Genomic DNA, 13,358 nt, shown 5'->3' with positions numbered 1-13,358 from the left:
AATTCAATTCCAGATTTATCGATTACATTTAAATTGCACCCACTAGCATGATTGGGTTTGAACCTGTGATCGCAGATAATTAGCTTGACCCTCTGGAACACCAGTCCAGTAACATTATCCCATGCCTCTGCTCCCCCATTATTCTGATCAGTCTGTTCAACTTGTGGAGACTGACCTCCACAAACCCATGATTTGGGCTAATGGGCTACCCTGTGGAGGGTTCTATGTTTTGTTTGCTCTGTATTTGATCATATGAGCCCTTCACAACTAATGCCCACATTGATTGATTGGTTGAGCCTGAGTGTTCATGCAGAAAAGTAAACAAAGCTGCAGGGAAAGTTGGATTTCAGAATGCGGAGTAGACTTTAAGAAGAACTGTCAATAAAATCTGTCTCACACACGGAAACTGTGTCAGCTCTATGTGAGCGCAAGATATAAAATATATGATCCTACCACTTGCAGGTCGATAGCCATCAATCCCCCTTCCAGCTCTTCCCTGAATGAAAATGCCTGGGAAAGGGACTGGGGCAGCAGATCACCGTGTGATGGATAATTGTGAGCACAACTGCTTCTGGCTTCACCAACTCGAGAAAACCATTAACTCTGCCTCGATCCCCACAGCTGCATTTCCCTACATTTCCTGCTTATCGTTCAGATTTCCTGTATTCACATTAATATCAAGAGTCATTTTTCACTGATTAATTGTTCTGACCATTACTATAGCAACTATAGAAGTGAAAGTTTAGGTCTTTACAGGGTATGGAACACCATTGCCGACCATACCTATCTTTGGTTTCTCATTTTGAGTCAGCTAATTTTCTTTTCTTTTATTTACAGTTTTCAGAACTTGATTGCCAATAAAATATCTACCAAAAATGTCTCACCTATTCTTTTTTCATTGTGAATGCTATACACTTCTGGAAAGCCATTATTAAATGTCTTTGACTGAAGGATAAGCCGTCAGTCCATCTTCACTCAGTGGGGGATTGTTTTAAAAATACTGTAAACTGGATGGGGGTTTTATTTTTATCTTAAATCTAGATGAATGCTCACGTACCAATGCATCACCCGATGTGTGGGGAGGAGAGTACAAGCTGTGATTTATCATAGACAGGGCTGAACAAGGCAAATTGCATAAAATCTATCCCCATTTTTCAAACTCTCAGCTCCACAAGGAACTCTGCATTGGAGAATGGGGATGTGGTGAAGAGGAGGTTAGTTAAAAGATAGCAGCTGCTGGCTTGTCCGAAAGCAAACTTCTGCTCAAGAAGAATAACCTATCAACATGTAAACTGTCCCTAGTTCCTTACAATAATCATTGGACAGGGGTCCTGGAAAAGTATTGAATGGAAGGTACGTGAAAGTTTTCCTTAAATAAAGCAAGGAAGTGTGGATTCCAGAGACCTGAAACAAACAAAGGCAGAGCATGCTGGAGAAACCCAACGAGTCTGGCCGCATCTGTGGACAGAAAGCAGAGTTAACATTTCAAAACCAGTCACCCTTTTTCAAGAACATTAACTTTGTTTCGCTCTCCTGCCAGACCTGCTGGGCTTCTCCAGCGTTTTCTGTTTTTGTTTGTGAAAGTTTCTAATTGTAACAAACTGCCGCACTGGTATTTTCTGATTCAAACAACTGCAGAAGCATCTGATACCTTCGAATCCACAGAAGGAGATTGGATGCAATCTCATTGCAAAGTATCTCTCAGCCAATGAAATGTAGTAACAGTGCAGTGTAAGAATTATAACAAGCAATTGATGCACAGTGGGATCCCACAAACAACACTGCGATAATGGTTGGCTCGATTGTTTCTTATTTCTGTGTATTGATTCAGGGATAAATATTGACCAGAACATGAAGGAGGCCTTTATTCCTGATCTTTGAAAGTGTCACTGGATGTGTTCTGTGCACCTCATGAAAGCTGGACATCCGATTTGACCTCACAGCTATAATAAAGGACTTCCAACACTCCCATGTGTTCTCACCTCCGGACTGGAGAGGGAGCTTGGATTTTGCTCTCTAGTCTTTAGAATTAGAATTAGAATAGAATTATTGTCACATACACCCAATGAATAAAGTTTGTATGTTGTCACTTTTAGTGCCAACTTAGGTACAAGGCACAGCTTCTTTAGTTACAAGATCTTAGTCAATCGAGAAATAGAGTGCCCAGCATTACAGAAATAAAAGTTCAGAATAACAGACTATGCTGGCACCGAGCTATCAGTCCGCACTGGGGCCTGACTCCAGACTATGTCAGGCATCACTATGAGGATCATGTGGCTAGGAGATTGCTCCAGATTGCCACACCAGGCCGAGGATAGTAGGCCAGGAGGCTGCTACGATACGTGGGGAGGTTGCTATGCCAGGCCAGTAGGTCACTACGCCAGGCCGGGAGGTCACCATGCTGGAAGGTCACTTTGGTTTGAACACGCAGTGAGCAAGTTTTCCCAATGGTTGTATTTCTCGATATCTCTGTATTATTTCTCATTATTGTTTGTGGCAAGGCTCAGAGGATGGTCCAGATTTTCCTTATTAAACATTCTATTCATTGGATCAGATGTCTGATTGCTTTTTCTTTGACACATCATTGTCCAGACTGCACAATCCAGTCAGGAAAATTGATTTGGCATTTTTCTGGAGCAAGGCAGTCAAAGAATCCCTACGGTGTAGAATCAGGCCATTCAGCTCATCACGTCCACACTAATCCTCCAAAGAGCATTCCCCCCCCCCCCATCCCTGTAACTTTACATTTCCCATGGTTAATCCACCCTATCCTGCACATCTTTGGGCACTGAGAACAGATCAGAGCACCTGGTGGAAATTCATGCAGACACGGGGAGAACACGCAAACTCACACAGGTAATTGCCCGACAGTGGAATCAAACCCAGGTCCTTGGTGTGTGAGGCAGCAGTGTTAACCACTGAGCCACTGCGCCACCCCAGTTTAGGCTGAGTGTGGCATTAAGGAGCCTGAATCGGTGGGAATCGGCAAAAGCTCTCCGCTGTCAGGAGCTATAGCTGCTACATAGCTAGATATTTGTGGTTGTTGGAAGTCAGATATTTCAGTACTGGGACATCTCAGTCATGCAGAAGTTCCTCAGGGTTCTATCCAAATGTCTCCAGCTGCTACATTAATGACATTCTCTCCATCATAAGTTCAGAAATCAGGGTGTCATTAATGTTTGATCATTCATGACTCCTGAGGCAATGAAACATCCCACTTTCAAATACAAGATGTGGACAATATCAAGGCTTGAGCTGATCATTAGCAAGGACACTTGAGCCACACAAGAGTCAGCAAGAACCATCTCCAACAAGGGAGAATCTAATCATTGCCCCTTGCCATTCAATGACATGCTCATCAGGAATCCCACCTATCAACAACCTGTGATTACCATCGATCAGAAACTGAACTGGATTTGTTATATAAATACAGTAGCTACTGAGTAAGGCAGAGGCTAGAAATACTGCAGTGTGTAGTTCACCTCCTGACACCCTAAAGCTTGTCCACTACCTACAAGCCGCAAGTCAAGAGTGTGATGGAATACTCTGCATTTGCCCAGATAAGCACAGCACCAACAACACTTGAGAAGGTTGACACTACCCAAGACAAAAGCAGCCCAAATGATTTGACACTCTACTCATTGCTATTGACATTCACTCTCCCTGTGACTGTCTCTCAGTGGCAGCAACATGTACAAGATACATTATTGGAAGGCCCCTTTAACAATAGGTTCCAAACCTGGGACCTATGCTACCAAGATGGATAAGGGTACCAGGTGCAAGCTCCCCTCCAATCCATTCAAGATTCTGACTTCGAACTGTGTTACCGTCACTGTCACTTGGATGAATATTCTGAAACTCTCTCCCTAACAATGCTATGATTGGCCTCACAACACCTGAACAATGGTGTAGCAAGTGACTCAGTTAAAGAGATTGGCAATAAAGGACAACCATACTCACATTTTGAGAAAGAATAAAGGAAGCAAAAGAAGCAGTTATGCTATATGACATAGTTACTGTCGCATTTATTTAAAAAAATCTTTTAATCTCAATCGCTTTAGAACCATTCATTTCCCATTTGGGGAGTATCAGAATTTTCTGCACAAAAAGAGTTACACTGTTTCACACCAGTATTTATTCTTCACGCGAACCTTCTCTCACCCTAATTCACACAATTTGACCTGAATACACTTCTAAATGCTGGAAAATGGGATTGGAAGAGTTAGATGATTTATTCTGACTGGCACAGGTTCGATGGGCCAAGTAGCCTGTTTTCTGTGCTGTAGATCTCTCTGACTCAATGTCCATGATTTCCTTAAGAATTTATGCATCTTTAGGCTTTCAGCATGTCATCCCAATAGATGATAGGAGCAGGGGGATAGGTAGGAAGAGCAGGGCATTGGGTGTTGCAGGTGGGATATACTTCATTAGAATTTACATGCCTTGAGCATTAGTGAAAAGAAGCACATTTAGTCTAATCTTTTCATCTTGCATTCATCAGGACATTTTGCAAGAATACCAATTCAATGGGGAAACTAACATTTGTGCTGCATGAGAAGAAAGTGATGGTTGGTTGGCAAGTGTTAATTGGTTGATATGGAGGATTTTTTCTTTTTATTCATTCTCAAGATGAGGGTATCACTGGCCAGGCCAGCATTTATTGCTCATCCCTAATTGTCTAGCTGGCAGTTAAGTGTTAACCACATTGCTATGGGTCTGGAGTCACATGTAGACCAGATCAAATATGGACAAGGTCAGAAGTCACACAACACCAGGTTATAGTTTAACAGGCTTATTTGAAATCACAAGCTTTCAGAACATTGCCCCTTTGTCAAGTGAATGAGGGAGCAGCGTTCCGAAAGCTTGTGATTTCAAATAAAGGTGTTGGATGATAACCTGATGTTGTGTGACTTCAGTCCAATGGTGGCATCTCCACATCATAGAGACCAGGTATAGACAGCAGTTTCCTTCCCTAAAGAGCATTAGTGAGCCATCTGGGGTTTCCCCAACAATTGACAATGGCCATCATTAGACTCTTAATTCCAGATTTTTTATTGAATTAAAATTCCACCATGTGCTGTGTGCATATGTCCTTTCAGTCTGCAAAAAGCACCATTCTATGTGTTCGTATATGTATGTGTTCTATGAATAATAATTACCTATCTTGGGGCACACTTGCCTTTCAGTGTAAACAGAGTGTTGAAAATTTATTACAAACCTTGCCTTCCTAATACAGACTCAATTTCTGTTAGATCTTTTTCTTTGATAATTGTCTTTCTTAATTACAGATAGTGGTAACTCCCGTTCTTGTGTGAATATTGACAATGAATCAATGCTGCACACAGAACTTTCAAAAGTCTCAGTTTTAAAATGGAACTTCCTGACCTATTGTGATTTTTCTTTTTAAATTAACCTGACTTGAGAAATGTTTGCATTGGGCAATCAAAAAAATTGTTGGTGACCCAAAGAATATGTTCAGCTACTCATCTTCAGACAGGTCACTGTCACATTGGCACAGCACAGATCGTAGAACCCCTACAGTGCAAATAGTTGCTATTTGGCCCGTTGAGTCTTCACCAACCCTCCAAAGCACACCACCATAGCCTTGCAGTTACCATGGCTAACTTACCCAGCCTGCATATCCATGGACATTGGACAATTTAGCATGGCCAATCCACCTAATCTGCACATCTTTGGACGGTGGGAGGAAACCAGAGCACTCAGCGAAAACCTACACAGACACTGGGAGAACGTACAAACTCCACACAGGCAGTCATCCGAGGGTTGGATTGAACCCAGCTCCCTCGCATTGTAAGCAGCAGTACTAACTATTGAGCCACTGTGTTATCCTTGTAAAAGTACTGAGTCCAAAGATGTGCAGGTTAGGTGGATTGGCCATGTTAAATTGCCCAAAGTGCTCAGCGATGTGTAGGTTGGATGACCAGCCACGATCATATTGATTGGTGGAGCAGGCTCGAAGGGCTGAATGGTCTCCACCCGGTCCTGTTTTTTATGTTTCTATGTAAAAGGCTAATTAAATGACCCAGTTGACCAATTGCCTGATCGACTATTATTCAGGACAAAGCTCATTCACACCAGGCTGGGCATGAGCAGAGAATAGGTCCATTTATTGTAAAGAACCTACTTTTTTGACAATTGACAAAAAATGACTAATTAATTACTATGCACCTTAAACTATCCTCCTCAAAACTGCACACACCCACACCCATCCATACACACACATGCCATCCACATGCATGCACACACACACACACTCACACACTCACACACACGCGCACACACACACACACACCCATCCCCATCCCCACACACACCTATACTCACTCACACTCACACACACCCACACCCATCCCAACACACACACATCGCCCCACCCACCCACCCACACCCATTTCCACACCCACCCTCACCCATACACACACACACACCCAAGCACACTGACTTTCTGAGGGTTTGACAGCACAATCTTCTCCCTTTTTTGCTGTAGCCCTACATATTGTTTCCATTTAAACCATTATCCAGTGCTCTCTTGGATGCCTCCATTGAACCTGCCTCCAAAACACTTTAACTACTCACTGTAAGTAAAAAGCAAAATGCCTTAAATCAGTTATTGTGTGAGTGGGAATAGTTTTGACCTAGCTACTCTATTCACACCCCTGTGATTTTAAAAACATGAAACAAATTTCCTCTTAGCCTTCTCGTCTCCAAGGAAAACAGTCCCAATTTCACCGATCTATCCTCCTAACTACAGTTGCATCACAAGATCCGTTCTCATAAATGTCTCTCTAATTCATTCACATCCTCTTACTGTGTGGCTTCCAGAATTACTCCAGCTGAAGCCTAACCAGCATTCTCTACACACAGCATAACCTCCCGGGTCTTGCATTCTATGCCCCTATTAATAAGGCCTATAAGACTAACCATATGCTCCTATGCTCACACCTTTACTACTAATCTATGCACATATATACACAACTCTCTCTGCTCCTGTAAATCCTTTAGAAGAGCAGCATTGATTTTATGTTTTCTTTCCATGCTCTTTGTAATAAACCGTGTCACCTCACACTTCTCTGGATTGAATTTTATCTGCCACCTATCTGTCTACTCCACCAGCTTGGCTGCATTGTTTTGCAGTTGTCCTCAGAGTTTACAGTGTTCCAAAGTTTGATGATATTAGTAAGGTTTGACGTTTGCACACAGACTTAGATCTTTGATACACATTTGGGAGAGCAACGATTTCAATCCTAACATCTGGGGAATTCCGTGACTCAGCTCCCTCCAGTCCCACAAATGGCCACAAACTGACTGTGGCATTGGAAACACACGTATAACAATGTTACATCCATGTTGCTACTGTCCCTTTTAATCCACAATTAATAACTTTCTGCACAAGTCTATTGTTTGAAAAGTCCGTGCGTTGTGCACTGGCTGTCATTTTGAGTTCCTTAGCGTGGATTCCTTTCATCCAGGAATTCTTTGAATCTGAAAAGCATTGAAAAAAAATTTTATTAATGTATTTCGCTTGTCCCATGCATGCTGGAGATGGGTTAACAATGAGGACAATGTTGCATTATTGTAATGGGTGAGAACTTCACTCATGGTATTATCCTAGATGAAAAGGAGTGATGATATTAAACCAATAATTACAAACTCATTCAGTCATAATACAACGTAATGAGGTGGTGAATACTGAGCCAGCGATGATCATTCCAATGAACTCTGGATGCTAGGTAAACGTTAGATAGATGTTGAAACTACTTTTGGATCAGTCCTTAGGTTCAACGTATATGCTGAAGGGGTAGTATTGAACGAGGTCAAATATGTTACTGACCAAACCCAGAACATTCTGCCTGAGTGGACTGAAGGTGCATTAAATCATTACTGTGGCTTGACTTTGACGTAGCTTTTAACTGTTATTTATTGTTCATTGGTAAGTGCTGTGTTTGATCATAGCCTGTATGATATCAGAAAAGCATTTCAATTATTTCATAAATTTGTGTTTTTTTGTATGTCTTGCCTGAGGGGTGTGGTGAGAGGAGTTGAGGCAGGGCACATTTTGCAGTAAAAACTGCATCTGAACTATGAATGCAAAGGGAGGATTAAAAAGGCCAGCTAGGCCTATTTTAAAACATGTCCTGACCCCATACATTTCACTAAAAAAAAGCTCTTGGTTAGAGATGGAAGATATTTGAAGTCTATTGCATTACATGGTTATGAAATCTGACTATAATGTAATCTTGCAAACAACTTTTAATACATGTCCTTGATACATAATAATAACAAAAGCCATTTCTGAGAAGTCTTTATTGCCTCAGTGAAATACAGTAATTCAAAATGGAATGCAAGTATAGCTGGGAGCAAGATATTACAATGGCTCTGTCAAGTTGTGCTACAGCTTAAATAATTTATTTCATCACATATATAAAGAGGGGATTTTCAATTCTCTTACTAAAATGCTAGTTCATAAATACTTTATCAGTATTTACATATTGATGAAAGTAAAAATTGATATTGTGTTGTGTTATATTCTTTTACCGTTTGCCTAAAGGGGCAGTGAAATGTATAACAATCGATGAACCACCAGAGGTGATCACTGAGTGAGATCTTGTCAATTTGGATCTTTGGCAAAACCCAAACTTCTTGTGCTCCACAATTGGATGGTCTTTGCTGTGGAGGGATAGTCTTATGAGCAAAGATTAAACAGCTTTGGACTCAACTCACTGGAGCTTTGAAGAATGAGAGGTGATCTCATTGAAAACATATCGGATTATTAAGTGACTTGACAGGGTCAATGCTGAGAGGATGTTTCCCCTCACAGGAGAATGGAGGACCAGAGGGCACAGTCTCAGGATAAAGAGACACCAATTTCAGACTAAGATTAGATTACCTACAGTGTGGAAACAGACCCTTCAGCCCAACAAGTCCACACCGACCCTCCAAAGAGCAACCCACCCAGACCCATTGCCCTACATTTACCCCTGACTAATGCACCATACACTATGGGCAATTTAGCATGGCCAATTCACCTAACCTGCACATCTTTGTGAGTATGGGAGGAAACCAGAGCACACCAACGCAGACACTGGGAGAATGTGCGAACTCCACACAGACAGTCCCCCGAGGCTGGAATTGAACCTGGGACCCTAGTGCTATGAGGCAGCAGTGCTAACCACTGAGCCACCATGCCACCCCATACAGATGAGGAGGAATTTCTTGTGAGCCTACCACAGAGATAGGTGGGGTAGAGTCCTTGTGAATGTTTAACACTGAGATGGATAGATTCTTGGTCAGTCAGAAAATCGAGGGTTCTGGGGAATGGGGCAGGAAAGTAGATGTGAGTGTTGGATTATCCACGATCCTATTGACTGGCTGAGCAGTTTTAAGGCATCAGACAGCCTACTCTTGTTTCTGTTTCTTATGGCCTTGTGGTAGCTGTGCTTTCAGCTGCCTGGCTCCCAAATTCTGAAATGTCCCCAGAAACCTGTCCACCTCTTGACCCCTCCCTCTTCCTTTACAATAATCCTCCTTCATTATGTTTTTAGTCATGTGATCTCATGTGTCCTTTTGTGAGATATGTTTGTTTCATTGAGCTCCTGTGAAGCTCTTTAGACTATTGTGATGTGTTACAGGTGCTATATTAGTGCAAGGTGTTGTTATGGTGATTGACAATGCTGATGATGACACTAGGGTTGGCTCACGTGGTGAGGTTAGGAAATGTGGAAGTCAGGATCTTCCAGTCCACAAGCAGTGCTGCCAAAACATTCACCAAATTTCCAAAACGTTAACTCTGTTCTCTCTTCATAAATACTGGCAGACCTGCTGATTTTGTCCAGTGCTTCCTGTTTTCATTTTAACACTCACCATGTCCATTTAAATTACCAAGTTTCCCATGGTTTGGGAAACCTGATTATCAATGATGAAAAAGAGAATAAGGGTTAAAATGAAAACTTGTGCTCGTCGTAATATTTCTAAGATATACCCATTTCTCAGGAGTAGGTTTGTTCTCCACTCCTGCCCCATAAATCATGACTGAGCAGGTTGGAGGCAGTTCCTGGTCTTTGCTGATCTCTGACTTCAAGCTAACTGCACCATAGTTTCCCATTTTTTTCTCTACCCTTCTTACTGAACGGCTCCTGCTACATTTACTAACTTCCAATCTTCTGGAACCATTCCAGAATATAAGAAAGTTTTGAAAATGTTCACCTGAACAATTTCTATTTCAGAAATGAGCCATTGTTTGAAGTCTAGTATGTAAAACAGTCTGTTTTTATATTCCTGGCTAGTTTGCAGCATTCCCTATGCTTTTTTTCTTTTAGTCAGGTTTTGTGAATTTCTGTTTAGCTTTAAAATAATTGCAATTTTTAGATTTAGTACTGTTGCCTCCAACCTTAAATATTCTTTTAATCCAATACTATCCTTTGAGTCTGTTCTGAGGAAGGGTCCTGAAACGGTAGCTCTGATTTCTCCCCCCAGATACTGTCAGACTTGTTGAGCTTTTCCAGCAATTTCTGCTTTTGGTTCCTGGATATGCTTTTATTGGCTCTTTCTTGCTGGGTTTTTGCCTTTAAATGAAATATATTTTTGCTGAATGGTTCAAATTGTTTCTTTAGATTTTAGCAACTGTTTATTTACAGGATCATCTTTTAGTCTATTTACACAATCATCCTTCGCCTGTATTATAACCCATATTTTTGGAATTGGCTTTGTTGAAGTTTAAGATTCCTGTTTGCTATTGGTGTATGTCAGTTTCAAACTTAATATGAAATTCAATCATATATTATGACCACTAGTTCCTGGTAGGATCTTTTACAATGAGATAACTCAGTGCATAATACAGCACCTAAATGTTTTTTTCCCTAATTAGTCTCATGCTATACTTGGATGTAGGTTTGCTTACTGAGCTGGAAGGTTCACTTTCAGATGTTAGAACATAGAACATAGAACAGTACAGCACAGAACAGGCCCTTCAGCCCATGATGTTGTGCCGACCATTGATCTTCATGTGAGGTAAACCTAATGTACGAACTCTCAAATTTCTTGACCATATGTATGTCCAGCAGTCTCTTAAATATCCCCAATGACGTCGCTTCCACAACTGCTGCTGGCAACGCATTCCACGCTCTCACAACTCTCTGCGTAAAGAACCCGCCTCTGACATCCCCTCTATACTTTCCGCCAAACAGGTTAAAACTATGACCCCTCGTGTTAACAATTTATGCCCTGGGAAAAAGTTTCTGGCTATCATCTCCATCTATGCCTCTCATTATCTTGTACACCTCAGCTAGGTCCCCTCTCTTCCTTCTTTTTTCCAATGAAAAAAGCCCGAGCTCAGTCAATCTCTCTTCGTAAGATAAGTCGTCCATTCCAGGTAGCATCCTGGTAAACCTCCTCTGAACCCTCTCCAAAGTATCCACATCTTTCCTATAATAGGGCAACCAGAACTGGACACAGTATTCGAAGTGCGGTCAAACCAAAGTTTTATAGAGCTGCAAAAAGATCTCACGGCTCTTAAACTCAATCCCCCTGTTAATGAAAGCCAAAACACCATATGCTTTCTTAACAACCCTGTCCACCTGGGTGGCCATTTTAAGGGATCTATGTACCTGCACACCAAGATCCAGCTGTTCCTTCACACTACCAAGAATCCTGTCTTTAATCCTGTAGTCAACTTTCAAGTTCGACCTTCCAAAATGCATCACTTCGCTTTTATCCAGGTTGAACTCCATCTGCCACCTCTCAGCCCATCTCTGCATCCTGTCAATGTCACGCTGCAGCCTACAACAGTCCTCTATACTGTCAATGACTCCTCCAACCTTTGTGTCATCTGCAAACTTTCTAACCTATCCTCCAATCTTCTCATCCAAGTCATTAATAAAAATTACAAAGAGAAGAGGCTCAAGAACAAAGCCCTGTGGAATCCACTCACCACTGACTTCCAGGCAGAATATTTTCCTTCCACTACCACTCGCTGTCTTCTGTCGACCAGCCAATTCTGTATCCAGACAGGTAAATCTCCCTGTATCCCATTCCTCCTGACCTTCTGAACGAGCCTACCATGGGAAACCTTATCAATGATGAAAAAGAGAATAAGGGTTAAAATGAAAACTTGTGCTCGTCGTAATATTTCTAAGATATATCCATTTCTCAGGAGTAGGTTTGTTCTCCACTCCTACCCCATAAATCATGACTGAGCAGGTTGGAGGCAGTTTCTGGTCTTTCCTGATCAAATGCCTTACTGAAGTCCATATACACAACATCCACTGCTCAACACTCATCAACTTGTCTAGTAACATCCTCAAAGAACTCAATAAGATTTGTGAGGCATGACCTGCCCCTCACAAAGCCATGCTGACTGCCTTTAATCAAGCCATCTTCTTCCAGATGGTCATAAATCCTATCCCTCAGAATCCTTTCTAACACCTTGCAGATGACAGACATGAGACTGACTGGTCTGTAATTGCTGGGGATTTCCCTATTTCCTTTCTTGAAGAGACGAATTACATTTGCCTCCCTCCAGTCCTCAGGTACAACTCTGGTGGAGAGCGAGGATGCAAAGATCTTCGCAAGCAGCGAAGCAATCACATTTCTTGCGTCCCAAAGCAGCTGAGGACAAATCTGGTCTGGCCCTGGCGACTAGTCAATCTTAATGTTTGTCAACATTTTCAACACATCAGCTTCCTCAATCTCTATCTGTTCCAGTGTGCTTACCTGCTCCTCAATGGTTTCATTCACTACAAGGTCCTTTTCTTTAGTAAAGACAGAAGCAGAAAACTCATTTGGGGCTTTCCCTATCACCTCAGACTCCACACACAAGTTCCCTATGCTATCCCTGATTGGCCCTACTCTTTCTTTGATCATTCTCTTATTCCTCACATATGTGTAAAATGCCTTTGGATTCTCCCTAATCCTTCCTGCCAAGCCTTTATCGTGCCCCCTCCTGGCTCTCCTCAGACCATTTTTGAGCTCCTTCCTCGCCTGCCTGTAATCCTGTAGAGCTGAGCAAGACCCTTGCTTCCTCTGCCTTACGTAAGTTGCCTTCTTTCTTTTGACGAGAAGCTCCTCCGCTCTCGACATCCAAGGTTCCTTTATCTTACCCCTTCTTGCCTGTCTCAGAGGAACACATTTATGCATCACTCGCAACAACTGTTCCTTAAACAGTCTCCACATGTCGATAGTGCCCTTTCCATGGAACAATCGCTCCCAGTCCATGCTTCCCAACGCACATCTGATAGTTTCATAGTTTCCTTTTCCCCAATTAAATATCCTCCCATTGTGCCTGCTTCTCTCCTTCTCCATAGCTATGTAGAATGTGAGGCAGTTGTGGTCACTATCACCAA

General features: G+C 42.0%; 1 long non-coding RNA gene across 1 annotated transcript in view; it reads left to right on the top strand.

Annotated features, from left to right (window-relative positions):
• Positions 1-2,550, top strand: part of LOC122556418 (uncharacterized) — a 100,918-nt gene extending 98,368 nt beyond the window's left edge. The window contains exon 3 of the long non-coding RNA XR_006313531.2: positions 463-2,550. This is a non-coding gene — a long non-coding RNA (uncharacterized LOC122556418). The remainder of the gene's footprint in view (positions 1-462) is intronic.
• Positions 2,551-13,358: the final 10,808 nt, after the last annotated feature.

Source organism: Chiloscyllium plagiosum, unplaced genomic scaffold (assembly GCF_037043375.1).
Source record: "Chiloscyllium plagiosum isolate Xiang-an unplaced genomic scaffold, Cpla_swu_hap1 HiC_scaffold_16, whole genome shotgun sequence".
NCBI lineage: Eukaryota > Metazoa > Chordata > Chondrichthyes > Orectolobiformes > Hemiscylliidae > Chiloscyllium > Chiloscyllium plagiosum.
This window is presented reverse-complemented; position numbering and strand designations above follow the sequence as displayed.